Source organism: Fringilla coelebs, assembly GCF_963513975.1.
Source record: "Fringilla coelebs genome assembly, chromosome: 11".
Lineage (NCBI taxonomy): Eukaryota > Metazoa > Chordata > Aves > Passeriformes > Fringillidae > Fringilla > Fringilla coelebs.
In genome coordinates, this window is record NC_140037.1 from 5745365 (window position 1) to 5761469 (window position 16105).

A 16105-nucleotide genomic window follows, 5' to 3' on the forward strand; every position below is an offset into this window, starting at 1 on the left:
TTGTTGTTCCTCTAGGGCACAGGAACAAAGGATGGTCTGGGAGCCAGGAATTTCCCTGCTGGAGTGGAGAGGGGAACTGACCTTCTGTTGTGTCTCTGTGGCTCTTCCCCGCCCTACTGCCGTCCTTCCTTACCAGACCTTTCTTGTATTCCTTTCCCCTTTGATATTTGATGAACTGCCTTCCTGAAATGTGACTTCCCTGGCCTCTGTGTGTGCTTTTCCATCACAGGAAGTTGGCAGTGAGTGATGCTGACTTTTCCACCCTCCTTGTGTTGGGTATTGCTTTCCAGGGAACACGTGCAGGGATGGACTGCTGGAATTTTGGTTACTTTTGACTTTCTGGAATTCCATCTTGCATCACTTCTGTTTTCTTTGCTGAGTCTTTGTAGGCTGAGGTACAAAGGCAGAGGAGAGATAGACAAGGAGTTCAGCTCTTCTTTTTCTCTTCCTTCCCTTTGGGTCCTACCTCACTGCCGAGACATGAACTGCTCCTTTCAACTCAGGAAAGCTGTTCTGGTTTCAGACAAGCTGAACATCTAAAGCTTTGAACAAAGTTTTCCTGGAAGATGAAATGATCCCTATCCAATAAAGCTGTTTGTCCTTGGGGCCAGGATAAAGGCAGGTGACTGCAGAGCAGCAGAGCAGTGAAATGTCCTGTTGTGCAGTGTGCAAGCCCTGCCTTGGAATGTCTCAGGTGTGTTATCCATCAGCTGCGTCCCTGTTCAGGGTCTGGTACTGACCAGTGCATGGATGGATTTGGTCCTTAATTAATCACTTTATTACACCTTAGGTAATCACTTTATTAATCCTTTAAGAGGAGCCTTGCAGCTTTCATAGCTGTCCTGGAGGCCCTCCTGGAAGCCAAGGTGCTGTTTTGACACAAAATTGCTCCTGAATTATCTTTGCCTTGAGCATCCTAAAGCCAGGCCTGTTTCAGATTGCAATCAGAGCCCAGATTGCATCAGAGACCCTTAGAGAAGCTGTGGAAAACGGAAACCTCAGCAAACAAACACCCTGCTGAAGTTTGGGAAAGGTTGGCTAAGAAACTGCTTCTCCTGTGGTGATAGCTGGGAGGGGTGTGAAGCTGGAAAGGGAAGTGAGCTGCTCATGGCCCCAGAAATCTGTGGGTGCTGTTTGGCTTCAATATGGCCATGCCATGTGCCCCCCTGAGGCAGAGAATTGGGTTTGGGGAGGTCTGTTCAGCTTGTTTTTAAATCATGGCAGCTCTGAAACTTTTGGTTTAGAAATCAGAGGCACTGTGTAAGTGCTGCAGGAGCAGGATACAAAAATGTGGCTCAGAACAGCAGTGCTGGAAAACTCAGCTGTCACCTCTGCCCCAAGCTCAATGAAGATCCACAGGGCTGCACATCATGTCTTGGCCAGAAAGAAGTTTCTGCTCTGGCAAGATGTACAAATTTGGGGTGAGATTTGTGGGCCTGGGTGTCTCTGGTCAGGTGCTGTCATTGACAGCTGACACCAGTGAGGTGGCAGAGCAGTGCAGAAAGGAGGGATTTATACTTCCAAGAAAGAGTGTCTGAAATCTGGGCACAAGCTGGAGAAGTTTTTTATGGAGTAGATAAGGTTATTGTTCCACTTTGGAGGTGGGAATAAGAAACTGAAGCACTGGAGGGTGGTACATGTGGAGCCATACAATATTTTTTTTTATTTCTCTCCTAATTTAAGAAGCAAGTAAAAATAAATAAGGTCAGACTTTTAACAGTTTTCAGTCTTTAATTTTTTTCCCAGAGTACACTCTTCAGCCTGGAGAAAACCCTGTGTTGAAGCAGTTTATGTGCAGAGCATTTTGGTTTAGCACTTAGGTCCCTTAGAGCCTTTGCTTTTATGGGAGCAGTTTGGCACAGTCAGGATGAACTTGCAGGAGACCTCAAGGTGCCCTGCAGCAGAAATCACAGAGTGCCCTGAAAGGCTGCCCTGACAGGACCCTCAGCATCTCTCCTGCCTCTGATTTACCCTCAGGCAGGTCCTGCCAGCTGGGATGTGGCTGATCCTTGGAGCAAGGGGAGCAGTGAGTTCCCTTCTGCAGCCCCAGAGCAGTGCTGGGAGATGTTTGATGCTCTGAATGTCAGGGTGACAGTCCCACCCTGACCCAAATCACTGGCCTCTGCTGCTCCTTTGAGGGAACTCTTTGCTTCTTCTTAGCTGCCCAGTCAAAATCATCTCAGCCTTTTCCAGACAGGTGCTCTGGGGATGTTCTCCAGGAGGAATCGCAGACACCAGGTTGGAAGATCCTTTAAGATCATTGAGTCCAACCCATGCCCTAACACCACCTCAGCTAAACCATGGCACTGAGTGCCACATCCAGTCTTTTTCTGAAAGAAGAGAGTTTCAGCCCTTCCTGAAACAGGAAGCCTCCTCTCAATGTGCGTTAATTCTCTCTCTTACCTGAGAGTTTTAATTTCCAGCCTTTAAAGATGACTGCAGCCATTCCTGTCCTCTGCTCCTTCCCTCCTTCCCTTCCTGCCCTGTGTACTTGTGTACAAGGGACTAAAGCCCAAATTTATATGCTGGAGGAAGCCACTGTTAATTAGCTAGACTGGAAACTTTGCATGAGAGGAGCTTCTTTGACATCCCCTATACTAATAATAGGCAGGCCTGCTGTGCAGAGGTGTTGAATATTCACAAAACCCACCCCCCAGGCTGTCCCTTCTCCTCTGGAAGTCAGGAGCTCTTTCCAGGCCTGGTGGGGGGTTGCCAGAGCAATGATGCTGGATGTGCCAGTCTGCAGCTCCCCAGAGCTAAATCCCCACTGCCTGTGTTTATGAGGAATAGGAAATTCAGGCAACGTGCAGCCTGCAGGAGAGCAGAATGAAGGGGAAGTTGATTTGGGTGAGAATGCTGCTTGATATTCAGGGCCAGCTCTCCTGCCTGCTATTTTTATCCTCTCACATAGTGCTGAGTGGGCAGTTTGGGCAGAGGGGGGATTTTTTTCCCTCTGCCAAGTGTCCTGCCCTGTGTTCCTGTGTACTTGGGCAGGAAGGGGGTTGTGCTGGGGCTCCTGGGCTGCAGCATCCTGGGATGTGATCACAGCCAGATTTTGGAGCCCCTGTGTCCCTGGGAACAGGCTGGAAGAAAAGCACAGTCCTGAGGCTTTCCTGGTGCTAATTAGTTTAAATATCAGTGTGGTGCTACAGGAGGTTTATGTGCACGTATGGAGGGCTGCCAGGAAAACAAATCCTCATTGAATCTTTCTTCCCTCATCTTAAACATTGGGTATTTCTGCTGGCAGGGTATGTCTGAGCCATATATTTTGGGGAGGGCTGCTTTATATCTTGATAAACCTATTCTGTTGCTCTACTTAGCAGTGCTCTGAAGTCTTGATGGAGTTGTTTTTTTTTTTTTTTAAATATATTTAGCCATTTATAAATGTTTTTTGCAAGTTCTGAAAAACTCAGTGTGCTGTTGTTCAAATAAGTCAAAACTGGCTTGCTCATTTGAGGGGGAAACAGGGATTGAGCTGCAGAATATTGCAGTGCTGTATCCATCTGTCTGCATGAGGAGTGCCCAGGCAGGGTCCCTGCACCCCTGGCTGTAGCACTGCAGCCTTTTCAGCACCTGAGCTGTGTCTGATGTGCTGGGCCTGGCAGCTGGGCAGGGCAGGCAGAGCTGAGTGTGAGCTGCAGGTCAGCCCTGAGCCCATTTGCATCCCTCTCGCATGAACGGGCCTGCTCTGGGCTCCCTCCCCAGGGACTGCCATGGGGAGCTTGCAAAAAGCACACAGCAGGAAACCTGGAACTAGAAATGAGAGCTATTTCCAACCTTACCATGCTCTGGAAGCCTCCTCTCCATGTGTGTTAATTCTCTCTGTCTTTCATTTCCAGCCTTTAAAGAGGACTGCAGCCTCTGCTCCTTCCCTCCCTTCCTGCCCTGTGTACTTGTGTGTCACAGACATATTTTCTGAAAAATCCTTTTGCCAAGATCTTTTCTCCTGAGAAGCTGGGAAGCTTCAGCTTCTTCATGTTTTGCTGCTTTGGAATGTGGTTTGGAGAATTGTTCACCCAGCATGTGGAATTGTTTTTACGTGATGACCAATGACAGCCACCTGTGTCGAGGCTGTGAGCAGTCACAAGATTTTATTATCATTCCATTCCTTTCTTTTCTAGCCTTCTGATGAAATCCTTTTCTCTCTATTCTTTTAGTATAGTTTTAGTATATCATTTTCTTTTAATATAATATATATCATAAAATAATAAGTCAGCCTTCTGAAACATGGAGTCGAGATTCTCATCCCTTCCCTCGTCCTGGGACCCCTGTGAACACCACCACACTTGTGTAACAGAGCCTAAAGCCCACATTTATACTGTTAATTAGCTAGACTGGAAACTTTGCATGAGAGGAGCCTCTTTGACATCCCCTATACTAATAATAGCAGGGCTGCTGAGTATTTAGAAAATCATTCAGAAGTGCTGTGGTTTTGTGCAGAGCAGAGCTGGGGGCCATAACCCCTGGTGACTTGGGTGTTGCTCCAGCAGTGCCATAACCCAGGTGTTTCCCAGCACTCCTGGGGACAAACAGGGCTTCAGGGACTCTGAATCTTGCAGGAAGGAGAGGTTTGAAATGGCAGATTTGAGTTGTGGGTTTCTGTGCTGGGCAGCACAAGAGAGATTTGAAGTTTCAGACTGCTCAGCCCTTCAGCAGTTCTGTATAAGTCTATGTTAAGAAGAATCTCAGCTTCCAGTTGGTGATGGTTTTTATAGTGCCATTGAACCTCAGGGTGGCTCTGTGCAGCTGCAGGTGGTAGGTACTGCATCCTACATGGCATTAACTGTGTGCAGTGGTGACTGTACATAATCACTTCTATACTTCAAATGGAGCTCTCAGCCTAACTTTAAATAGCACTTTGGAATGGCTCCTTTTTCCTATTGCTCAGTAGTTCCACCTTGATTGCTCTGCTCCAAGTCATTACTCAGCTCTGTCACTGTGTTTCACTCTGGGATATGGTTTATACAAAAGAAGCTTTAATGTAAACTCAATTTGTGTTGCATTGCTAAAACCTTAATGACATTTTGCTTGGCAGCAGTAGAGACTCTGTGGTTTGCCCTTCCCCAGTGCGCTGTGTTCCCAATAAACTAAAGGCTGTGGTAGGTGTAGCATGAAAAATCCCTGAGTAAATATTGGAACAAATGCTCTTGTAGTGCTTCCTAAGCCCTGGCTGTGCTCCTGATTCCAGGCCACCCTGGTGTCACCAGTGTGTAGCTGAAAAGGAGTTAAATTTGGGAAGGACAGGTAAAAGCGCAGGTCAGAGCTCCAAAATGTCTTCTGTAGATGCATCCCAGGAGTGCTGCTGAAGCCACAAGTCACCAGGTCACCAGGGGAAGGTGGGGAGTGGTTGTGTGTGGCTCCCTGGACTCTGAGGTGAGCTCTGGGTGCTTCACAGCCTGACATGGCCCAGGGCAATTCCCTGGGGATCCTGGAGAGGCAGGAGCATCCTGCTCCCGTGGGGAGCTCTGTGATCCCACAGTGTCCAGAGCACTGGTTTGGTTCTGTTGATGACCTGGAAGGAACATCTGGGACTGTCCCCTTTGCTGTTCCCCCCAGCTGCTCAGTGGGATGATCCTCATGCAGTTTGGAGGGGATGTGTTCATAAACCCCAAATCCAGAGCACCTGCACACACTGCTGAGGTGCTGGCACCTGAAAATTTGGGCTCAAAGGGAAACTGCAGCTGCTCTGACTTTTGCTCTGCCCTTGGCATTCAAGAAGCTGAAGTGGATTTGGTAACAAGCTGTCCCTAGTACTAAAGGTAGGAATAAAGGCTCTAATTTTGTCCCTGGTTTTGTCCTGCAGATTTCTGGAGGGTTTCACATGTGAATTGAACTGGGATATTGACCCAACACTGTGCTTGTATTTGGAGGAGTATGAAAGGAGCAGAAGGGACTTGGGTATTATATCATTGCAGTCACATGGCCTGCAGTGAGCTCCTCAGTGGGGCAGGGAAAGCTTCATCTCTTCATGGACTGCACAGAATACAGAGAATAATTCCCCTAAATCAGTCTCTAATATCTAGGGAAATATATTATCCAGTTGTCCAAAAACCTTGAGAGATCAGTCTTTTCTGGACAAGAATAGACATTTCATGGCAGCTCTGCTGTGCTAGGTTCAGGGATTGCACTGGAAAGGAGAGGCAACACCAGCTGGCTGCAGTGCTGCTGTTCCCGGTGGAAAATCCCATTTCTCACCCAGGACCAAGCCAGACTGAGCAGCAGCACGTGCAGGGAGCATCCTCTGGGGAGTGGGAGGCTGCAGGGGTTGCACCTCTGGGAAGCAGCAGCAGAGTCACAGCACAGAGGTTGTGGCCAGTGGGGACCACTTTTGGGGGGCCTTTGGCCACTGGCCTGGGGGCACTCTTGCCCTCAGCAGTGGGTTTCACCTCTGAGTGTGGAGAGCTGCTTGGACACAGGCTGCTTCCCAGGTGAAGCTGTTTTTCCTGCACATGTCTGAGCTCAGCCAGTGCTGTCTTTGCCCCAGCTTGCTGGCACTCCTTGTGCTGGTGTCCCTTGCAGGGCTGTCCCCAGGGATGCTGTGTGTCATCAGGGGAGAGACGGGGAAGCAGAACAATTGCTGCAAGCCAGCAAGGGGCTGCTGCAAGCTGCAGCTGGAGTGGGATGCCCAGGAAGCAGCTCCAGGAGGGATGAGTCGCTGTGGGATGAGTCCCTTTCCACCCCTCCTCGTGCAAGGACTTCACTAAAAGCAGGAGGTAACTCCAGTGCTTTGTGTGGTGGCTGCTCCTTAGCTCTGCCTCTTGACGCATTTCCAAATTTTGAGGTGGGTTTAACCTTGCCTAGAGAATGAAACCTGTCCCACTGCACTGAGGACAGGATTTGTCTGTCTTTTAGAGGGGAATTGTTGTGCTGTGGGGGTACTGGGTGTGTCTGAGCTGCTCAGATGTGGAAGTGGATGTGTCAAATCAGTGTCACCATGGTGCTGGGAGGGGGCTGAGTTGAGCAGTGAGCAGCACAGTGCAAGCAGGGCCAGGCCTGCCTTGCTGCAGGTGTCTGCCAGGCAGGCTGCAATCAGGAGAAATCCTCCAGCAAGCAGGAAAACAGAGACAAAGATACTTGGAAGTGTCTGGAGCCTTCTGGTGGCAGTGATGCCATGGGATGCCCTGGCCATGCTGTGTGCTCTGGACTGATGATGCCTTGTGAAGGCTGACTTAGAACAGGGACTAGACAGAATTAAACAATAAATTAGGGGTTTATTAGGAAGCTTCAATAGATCTACTTTGGGCAGCACAAGAGCCCAGGCAGGTGAACCCAAAATGGTCACAAAATGGACAACCAGTCATGGGGTCTGTCACTTTTGTGAGTTTTGGTCTATTAGTACATTTGAGGTAATTGTCTAATTACAGCTCTAGCTCATGAAGTTTTATCTTTCTTGTTTTTCTCTCTTTAGTCTACCATTGTTTGTGCTCTTGGGCTGAGATTTGGATCATTTGTCCTTGGTCCCAGCTAGAGCAGGAATTGTTTTGTCTCCCTGCTCTGTGCAGAGAGCTCACCATCTCCTCATACATAATGTGAAGCCCAGACCCACACACTAAAGCAGCACAGAACCTGAAAAATAGAAAAGCCAAACCTGAGGCATCAGTGGCACAGGCAGTGCTGGCAGCAGCTGTGCTGGGGCATTGCTTTGCCTTGGAGGGGGGAGCTGTGTGTGTCACTGCTGCCCCCAGCAGCTCTGGGCATTCCCCAGGACAGGCCTGGGCTCAGCTCTGGGGGCTTCACCCCACAGTGACCCCCAGGAATGGTTGAGACACCAAAGCAGAGCTCTCTGAACATCTGTTTGGCATTTTGTTGCCCTCAGAGCTGCTGTACTGTGTGCTGTCAGGTGTTTGCCTGGTGCTTGCTGTGTGATTCCTGCTGGAATACAGCGCAGTGCAACGCTGTCCTTCCAGAGCAGGCTAAGAAAGATGTTTCTGGACTCTTCTCCCGTCCCTGGCAGCTCAGGGATTTGTACAGGTGAGAAATTCCTGCCTAGAAATGAGGAGGGAGAGCTGTTTCCCACCACAGCCTCTGTCCCTGTCCTTCACTGTGGCTGGGCTCTGCAGGGGTTGAGCTGCTCCTGTGATGTCCCCTCATGAACCATGACCTTGGGTGTCACTGACATAGTTTCTGAAAAATCCCTTTGCCAGGATTTTTTCTCCTGAGAAGCTTCAGCTTCTTCATGTTTTGCTACTCTAGAATGTGATTTGGAAAGTAGTTTACCCACCATGTGAATTGTTTTTACTTAGTGACCAATCCCAGTCCAGCTGTGTCAAGACTCTGGTCAGTCACGAGTTTTTAATTAATAATTCTTTTCTAGCCTTCTGATGTCTCCTTTCTCTTTCTTTAGTGTCATAATATAATATAATATAATATAATATAATATAATAATATAATATAATAATATAAGGATGTCAGCCATCTAAGAACATAGAGTCAATTCTCAGCTCTCACCTCGTCCTGAGACCCTCACAACAATTAATAACCACACTTGAGACTCCACACATTCATTGCTCTGGGGCTTCCCTGGAGCCAGGGAGTGTGGGGAGTGGGAAGGGAAATGCCTCAAGCCCTGTTCATGTTGGATGGAGGGGTGGCTGAAGGTGAGGGATGCAGGGAGGACAGTGAAGGGAGATGTCCCAAATGGACCTGAGCAATAATCCTGCCCAAATGTGGAGTTCTTGCTTGGGCAGCACCATCCTGGGAGTGAGGGAAGAACCTGGCACTTCCAAAACGTCCTGTGCTAAATAAAAATGGCCAATTCCCCTGGCTCAGTTGGCTCTGCAGACTAGGACAGTGTTCATCCCACCTTTACAGTGTTTTACAGTGACAAAGTTCTTGTAGAAATGGATTTTGTCCCTCTTTTGCCAGGAGTTGGGACTTGGACAAGAAGAACCAGCAGTTGGATCCTTCTGTATGCAGGATTTATTTCCATCCATTCTTTATTTGAGCCATCTCTTTCTTTTCTAAGATATCTCACATTTTATTTTTAATACTGGACAAATACCAAATATTCCTCAAGAGAGATCTGTGATTGCAGCTCAGTTCTGACAGTTGAGAATAGTCCAACCAACGTACTTGCCTCATCTGAAATGCTGCTATTTTCAGCTGTGCTTTTGTTTTTAGCCATCAGTGATAAGTTTGCATTTCCTGCAGATGATATTTTGGGTTGACGTGAATTGTTAAGGCCCCACTGTGTAAAATGGTTTTCTTCCTGTGTGACTTTGGGCTTGTCTTTTCTGGTTTCATACCCTCATCCAAACCAGAAGCAGAATTAAATCCCCACATCCCAGCTGGTCATCACTAAATAATTTGTATTACATCTTGCTGAAGCATTTTATAAGTGATGCTGCAGGAAGGCTTGTTTCCTGTTTCATGTTTTTGGTTTTTTTCTTTTCCTTTATTTTGGACTTAAGATAAAGGCAAACTGAACTTTGCAGGCACTTATTTGGAATCAGACATTTTCCAGCTATTATTTTGCAAACTATTAGAGCGGCAGATCATGAGGTGGGAACCCAGTTATGCAAACAAAGCCACGTCACTCCTGGCCAAAAATAGCTTCAGTACATGTGCAGTAAGGTGGAAATGAAGGCCTTTGGTGTACACAGAGCAAACAGGGAGGGAGGCAAGAGGGGAAGCTGCAGCTTTTTGTTTAGAGCCTCTCATGTTTAGAGCCTCGTGTGTTTTCCAGAGACAAGCAGAGTGTTGCTGCTTGTAATGCCAGTGGGATGGGAGTTATTCCCTTGCTCACAGATGAAGGGGACTGAGGGTTTGAGAGATGGCACTGTGCTCCCAGAGGTATTGGTAATTTTAACATCCAGGTCCCAGGCAGAGCACGAAGAAATACTGAAGGAAAGTTAAAAAATGTTCCCTTTCCTTCCTCTGCTCAGCATCTCCAGCACAGGGAAAACCTGGTCCTTGCTGTTCCCCCGGGATTCTGAGAGAGCTCTGGGGGCTGGCTTCACATCTCATGCAGAGATGCTGCCTGGGCTTGAGTCTTCATCTCCTTTCATTTCAGCCTCATCCAGCACTGCAGTGCCCTAAATAATTTTGAGATCACCCCAGTGGCTGTTTGCTGTGTACAGGGATTTGCTGCCTGGGAGTTCTCTGGGTGTTTGCAGCAGGGCTGGGGTCTGGCTTCCTTTACAGTGCTGCAAGTTCCTCTCCACCAGGCTTAAAATAACCTTGTGTCTTCCTTCTGTACCATCAGCACCCCAGCTCCCTTTGCAGTGATGTGGTTAATTGCAGTTTGTTATCAAGCTGTTAGGAGATGCTTTTGGGCCAGAAGAGGAGATAAAGCGGGAGCTTGGCTATGGAAAATGCAGCTGGAGGTGTGCAGATGTAGCTTCCATTGCATTAAAGCCTCCTTTTTATGAAGACTTGCAATTTCTTATCTCCCAATACTTTTCTGGGATGAGGCAGAAGGGGGCTATAAAGTTGAGCAGAGGCTTGATGCCTTCTGTAATGGGCAGAGTGATTCCCAGGCTCATTCCCTATTCTTCACACACGGTTTTTGTCTCAATTAGAAATGGTGTTCAAATTATCTCTGTATTCATCCAGAACTGCAAGTGCCTATCAGAACATCTGAATGGCTTCAGCTGGGATTCTCTATTCCTGCTCCTCCTCTTTCCAAAGGTGTATATACAGCTTTACTCCTGCCACAATTCCCAAACACAGGTTTTTATTGCTCAGGTTCCCCTCCAAGTTTTGTGACAGGTTTCAAGGTTTGCCTGGAGTGTTTTCCAGGCAGGATTCCTGTGCATGTTGCTGCTTAGGTTGTGCCAGTGGGATGTTGCTGAATTCCAAGATAGCTGAACATCAGCATGCACAGCTACACAGAGAGGGGAGATTAGTGCTGATTTATTGGCCTGTCAATTAAAGAGAAGCACGAGGATTCTCACTGCATGGCTGAGATGAAGTGTTGTGGTGGCAGCAAAAGATCAGCTTTCTTCAACCTAGCTGCTGGTTCCTATACATTTCTGTTTAATTAAAGTGCTCCTGCATCCTGCACTCCTCAACATTAATTTTGAGATGTATTTTGAACCAGTGCCAGGGGAATACATTGTTATGGCATCCTCTTTCCACATCTATTAGCAGGAAGGGGATAATTGAGGAAATCTCACACAGATTTAATTGGGGACTGAGGGCAGGAGCGGGGAGGGGGAGAAGCACAAGGCAGAAGTAGGTCAGAAGTTGGGTAACTCTGCCTTGGCACGGAGCAGTGAGCAGAGCTGCTGGAGGCACCCTGGGGCTGCTGCTCATGGGGGTGCCCAGGGAACGCTGGGGTGCCACAGGAGCTGCCCCCCATGTGGCTCTGGAGTGCCCTGCGGGTCTGGGCAGCTCTGCCAGGGTGCCAGGGGTGCTGATCCTCGGGGAGTTGTGTGGGATGGGTAAGGAGAGGGGGCTGGGAGCAGCGTTCTGCAGTTTCAAACTCTGATCTGGAAGGGGAACGTTTTGCTCCAGTTTGCAGCTGCCTGTGCCCAGGTGGGGAGCAGGGTCCTGGCAGGGATGAGCCCTGGGAAACAGGGTCCTGACAGGGGTGAGCCCGGGGAAGCAGGGTCCTGTCAGGGATGAGCCCAGGGGAGCAGGGTCCTGTCAGGGATGAGCCCAGGGAAGTAGGATCCTGTCAGAGGTGCGCCCTGGTGAGCAGGGTCCTGGCAGGGATGAGCCCAGGTGAGCAGGGTCCTGTAAGGGGTGAGCCCAGGGAAGCAGAGTCCTGACAGGAGTGAGGCCAGGTAAGCAGGGTCTTGTCAGGAATGGGAACAAGGTCCTGACAGGGGTGAGGCCAGGGGAGCAGGGTCCTGGCAGGGTGAGGCCAGGGGAGCAGGGTCCTGTCAGGGGTGAGGCCAGGTGAGCAGGGTCCTGGCAGGGCCGAGCATCCTTGAAGGGATGTGGAGCTTGGTGTGGGAAGTGGCAGGAAAGCAGCAGAGGGGGAAGCAGCACAGCACTGGTGTCTGGCAGGCTCTGGTGACTCTTTAGCAGCTCATTTCTGGTGTTTGCCAGCCCACCCTGCAGCAGGGCTGGGTTAGAGCCCTACAAAGAGCAGACAGTCACAGCAAATGGGGTGTTTTTAATGTGATTTTGCTGACTCACTGTGTGGCACAGGAAAACTCCCAACTTTGGCTGCACTTGGGCACTGCCATCCCTGGCAGGGGCAGCACAGCAGGGCCTCCCCCCCTGCCAGGTTCTCACACTGAGAGTTGCTAGGTACAAGATGGTTTTGTTTTGTGCCCTTGGGGCTGTGCTGCTCAAGGCAGCCGTGACCCCTGGGAAAGTTTGGTGACTTGAGGGAAGCCCAGCACTGCTGGGAGGTGAACTCTGGCCCTGCTGGCTGGGATCATCCAGCCCAGGAATGCTCCAGGAGCAGGAAGGGGCTGCTGCAGGATGCTCTGGGAGCAGAGGATGGCCAGGAGCAGAACTGGCCTCAGGAAGAGGCAAGAGAAGATTTTGTCAGTCTGTCCCTGTGTGCAGGGAGGGCTCAGAGCAGGGCCCAGCAATGGCACCAGGGGAGTGATCCCAGTGAGTTCCACCTGGACATGAGGAACAAATTCTTCCCTGGACAGGTGGTAGAGCCCTGATTGCCCAGAGAGTTTCCCTCCCTGGGGATATTCCAGAGCAGTGCTGTGCTCAAGGATGGCCCTGCTGGAGTTTCCCTCCCTGGGGATATTCCAGAGCAGTGCTGTGCTCAGGGATGGCCCTGCTGGGGATATTCCAGAGCAGTGCAGTGCTCAGGGATGGCCCTGCTGGGAATATTCCAGAGCAGTGCTGTGCTCAGGGATGGCCCTGCTGGGGATATTCCAGAGCAGTGCAGTGCTCAGGGATGGCCCTGCTGGAGCAGGGAGTGTGACCAGAGCCCTGTGTGGTCCCTTCCAGGCTGACCCACGCTGAGATCCCATGAACCAGGAGCACTTTGCCGTTGTCCCCATAACTGGAGCTGGGCTGATTCCATGCTGGTGCCTTTTGCAGGCCTGGCCCTGTGGTTTTGCTCCAGGCTGGAGGCAGAGCAGCCCATGGAGAGGTGTCCATGCTGTGTGTTGGCTTGGGCAGAGCTTGTGGCACCACTTGGGGCTGGCTCTGTTGTTTTGAGCTTGTGCAAACAGCAAGTAGCAGCATTTGCCCTCAAGAGCCCACACTGCAAACACAAACACTTTCTAACAGACAAAACATGAGAAAAAAAGAGTTTTAATTACAAATCTTGACGTTGAATATTTTTACTGGCTTTCCTGAAAGCCTCTTCCATCAGCATTGCCAAGCTGAAGCATCAACAAATAAAGTTCTGGCTTAGAAATGGGGGTAATTAGGAGCTGCAAACACACAGAAAAGGGTGGGGGCTATTTACCTCTGATTTTTGAGCCTTGAGAGAGGCTCTTCTCAAGCTTTTACATCCAGTCACATGGAGCAGAAATATTTTCAGCTTGTATTAAGGTTAATAAAAAAAAAGAAAAATTACTCTCACAATAGCATCATGTCAGAGGCTGTGCCTCAAAGGGGCAAAGCCCTTGTGCCACTCAGGGCTGTGGCTGCCGTGCTTCCCTGCCAAGGTTTTGGGTTTATTCCCTCTTTCCTGCTTTCTAGGATTCTCCCCCACTGCAGGGTGCTGCTGGGATGGGGAACCTGTGCATTTTCTCTGGCATGAGTTTTCCTCTCCAGTTGTAAAACCCACTGGGGCTGCAGATGCACAGGCTTGTGCTGGAACAGAATGTACAAAATATCCACTCCTCAAGGACTTGGCTTTGTGTACTCCAGTGGCTGATGTCAGAGCATGGAAAAGGTCTTGTTTTCTCCAGAAATCTTTATTCTTAATGTGCATTCGAGACAGAGAAGCAGAAAAGTGTGTTCTTCTAAACCTAAGTTAAGAAGCTTGTTCAATTTTTAAACAGTTACATAAAGCCATCAAAGTCTGACAGGAGAGAGATGCAAGTTGGTGCAAAAGAAAATGGGAAAAAGAAGCTGAAATGGAGTGTTAAACTAATTCCCCCAGGCTTATACCTAAAACAGCCTTAACTCATCGATGAACCTGCTCCTGTGCTTTCATTTTTTTTTTTCCTTCCTTTCTCATTTTTTCCTCTTTCTTGCCAGCTGTGGTCTTCATGTTGCTGAACCCTAGCTAAGTGTGAATGCTTCCTGAGCCAACACTCTGCTGCTTTTACTGGGTCCAGGTGGGCATTTCTGTGCTGCTCTTGGGGAGACAAAGCTGTGGACATGAGTGGTGGGAAGGGGGCCTGGCTGAAGCACAGGAAAGGCTCCTGGGCTCCTGAGTGGTTTTGCTGCTCAGCAGCCAGGCCTGGGTGAGATTCCCTGGTTTTGCTGCTGCTCAGTGAACATTTGGGATACTCAAGCCTTGGTGGGGAGCAAGTGCTGCTTTGGCCCATGGCTCAAAGCCAGCTGAGCCTTCCCAAAAAGATCTGCCAGTTCCTGATGGAGGCTTTTTGTCAGTGAAAGAGGAATTGGAGGGTTAGCACTGAGCACTGGTGAGGAGGAGTTTGGGGCCCATTCATGGAGGTCACATTCTCCCTTCCCAAGGGAAGGAGGAGGGGGGGCCTGCAGGGCAACTGTGTGAGACCCTCAATCAAATCTACCTGGGAGAGAGCACAAGAAACAGCACTCACACAAAGTTTGGATGCAGCTGGAGCTGAATCCCTTTGGCTCTGTGGACCTACCTTGGCATTCCCAGGGGCTCTGGGCACAGCAGCCTCCATTGGCACTGGGGGAGATGCTGGAGGAGCTCAGCTCTTGCCTTGGCTGGGCTGTCACAGAATGGGAAGAAGAATTTCTGTGGAGTTCAGAGTCAGGAATTCACCTGCTGCCTGTGAGGGTTCTGAAGCACAGCCATGGGCATCAGACCCAGGTCTGACCTCACATGTGGTTTTCTTGGCCACTGGTTTGACTTGAGCACTGAGGTTCCTCTGATTCAGAGGATGGAAGGGCTCCTTGTCTCCATTCTTTGGATGCCATTTCCTCATCTTTAAAGTTTACTGAGCTCCAGTTCTGTTGTTGGTTCTGATGGTGTTTGTCACTGCCTTTACCAGAGCAGGAGTGAGCTCTGAGCAGCTCCCAGCACCCCTTGACCATTTTCTCCCAGGCACTTCCATAGAATCCCAGAATGGTTTGTGTTGGAAGGGACCTTAAAGATCCCACCCTGTGCCCTGGGCAGGGACACCTCCCACTGTCCCAGGCTGCTCCCAGCCCCAATGTCCAACCTGGTCTTGGACACTTCAGGGATCCAGGGGCAGCCACAGCTGCTCTGGGAGTTCTGTCCCAGCACCTCCCCACCTTCAGAGGGAACAATTCCTTCACTCTGAAGGGCTATAGGATCACAGCTCTCTGGATAATGCATAGAGGCATTGCAGGTCTTTGAGTAATATTAAACTATTTATATCTACTACCCTGATCCTAGAAATCCATTATAGCTGGTCCTGTCTAGACATGATCAAGGACATCCTTTCAACTGCCATTATTTTTCGATAGCATTAATATTCAAGCAGGTCTTTGTCTTAAGAAATGTATTCTGAAAGCTGCAGTCATTGAGGAAATTCATGGAGAATAAAAAGCAGTCCTGTGACAGAAAGGATGTCACCTCCCAGAAGGAGCCACAGAGGGGGCCTGGCACGGCTGCTCTCCCAGAGCTTTGCACCCCAGTGACTCTGAGCCATCATTCCTCTGAGGCTCAAGAGGAAAATGAAACTCAGAAAAGTCTGATGATTTCCTCCAGGTCATGGGGGAAATGAATTGGAGGAAATGAATTACCTGCTCTCCACTCCTGCCCTCTCTGGAGGTTATGAGCCTTTTTATTCAGGCCTTGGCATTTCTGAGGTCTCATTCAATCTGGAGAACCTGGCTTTGGTTAACCCCAGCCACTCACCTCCCTCACACCTGCTGAGAAGGAGCTGCTCAGCTGCAAAGAGCTCCCACAGTGTGATTGTGCCACTGAATCTTCAGGGAGCCACAGTTCAGGGGTGCTTGGCTGCAGCTGGGAGCCCTGGTTTGCTGCTCTTGGGAGAGGGGAAGCACAGGTGGGAGCCAGCAAGCTCTGAGAGAATCTTCCTTGCACGAAGAAGATTTTGTCAGGAGTGGATGCATCTCTTTTCTCATGCACAACAAGGCTGTGGTC

At 49.5% G+C, this 16105-nt stretch overlaps 1 protein-coding gene across 4 annotated transcripts in view; it reads left to right on the forward strand.

Moving 5' to 3' along the window:
* Nucleotides 1-16105, forward strand: part of ARHGEF9 (Cdc42 guanine nucleotide exchange factor 9) — a 206685-nt gene that overhangs the window by 36740 nt on the left and 153840 nt on the right. The window lies entirely within an intron of this gene.